Raw genomic sequence first — 901 nt, 5'->3', positions numbered from 1 at the left:
TGCTCACCTTTAATCCCAGCACTTGGGAGGCAGAGGCAAGTGGATCTTTGTGAGTTCAAGGCCAGCCTGGTCTACGTAGTGAGTTCCAGGACAGCTGGGGCTACAAGGAGACCCTGTCTCAAAAAAGACAAAAAATAATTTTTATTATTTTATTTTCTGTGTATGAGCATATTGCCTGCATGTATGTAAGTGCACCCATGTCATGCAATTCCCACAAAGGTCAGAAGAGGGCATCAGATTCCCTGGAACTGGAGTTAAGAACGACTGTTAGCTGCCTTGTGTGTCCTGGGAACTGAACCTGGGTCTTCTGCAAGACAGCCAGTGCTTTTAACTGCTGAGCCATCTCTCCAGCCTCATGAGTTATTTATTTTTATTTTATGTGTATGAGTGTTTTATATGTATGTATGTAAGTGCACCCATGTTTTACAATGCCTGTGGAGGCCAGAAGATGGCATCAGATCCCCTGGAACTAGAGTTGCTGATGGTTGTTAGCTGCCATGTAGGTGCTGGGAACCAAACTGGATCCTCTGCAAGAGCAGTCAGTGCCCTTAACTGCTGAGCCATCTCTCCAGCCATTTTTTGTTTGTTTATTTTGATTTGGATGTATTGTTGTTGCTACTGTTGTTTTGAGACAGGGTCTCCCTGTAGCTCCAGCTGGCCTGGAGCTCACTATGTAGACCAGGCTGACCTCGATCTCACAGAGATCCACCTGTCTTTACCTCTCCAGTACTGGGATTAAAGGTGTGTACCACCATACCCAGCTCTCCTCCAGCCCTTAAAAAAAATTATTTATGCTAGGCATGGTGGTGCACATCTGTAGTCCCAGCACTTGGGAGGCAGAGGCAGGTGGATCTCTGTGAGTTCAAGGCCAGCCTGGTCTACATAGTGAGTTCCAGGACAG

The 901-nt window shown here is 46.6% G+C and overlaps 1 protein-coding gene across 1 annotated transcript in view; it reads left to right on the top strand.

The window, feature by feature from the left end:
* The window catches only part of Arhgef18 (Rho/Rac guanine nucleotide exchange factor 18), a 119,400-nt gene that overhangs the window by 23,064 nt on the left and 95,435 nt on the right, over positions 1–901 (top strand). The window lies entirely within an intron of this gene.

The sequence above is a fragment of the Nannospalax galili genome, unplaced genomic scaffold, assembly GCF_000622305.1.
Source record: "Nannospalax galili isolate Female #2095 unplaced genomic scaffold, S.galili_v1.0 scaffold262, whole genome shotgun sequence".
Classification (NCBI taxonomy): Eukaryota; Metazoa; Chordata; class Mammalia; order Rodentia; family Spalacidae; genus Nannospalax; species Nannospalax galili.
The sequence above is the reverse complement of the archived record's forward strand: the minus strand, read 5'-3'. Positions and strand labels throughout refer to the sequence as shown.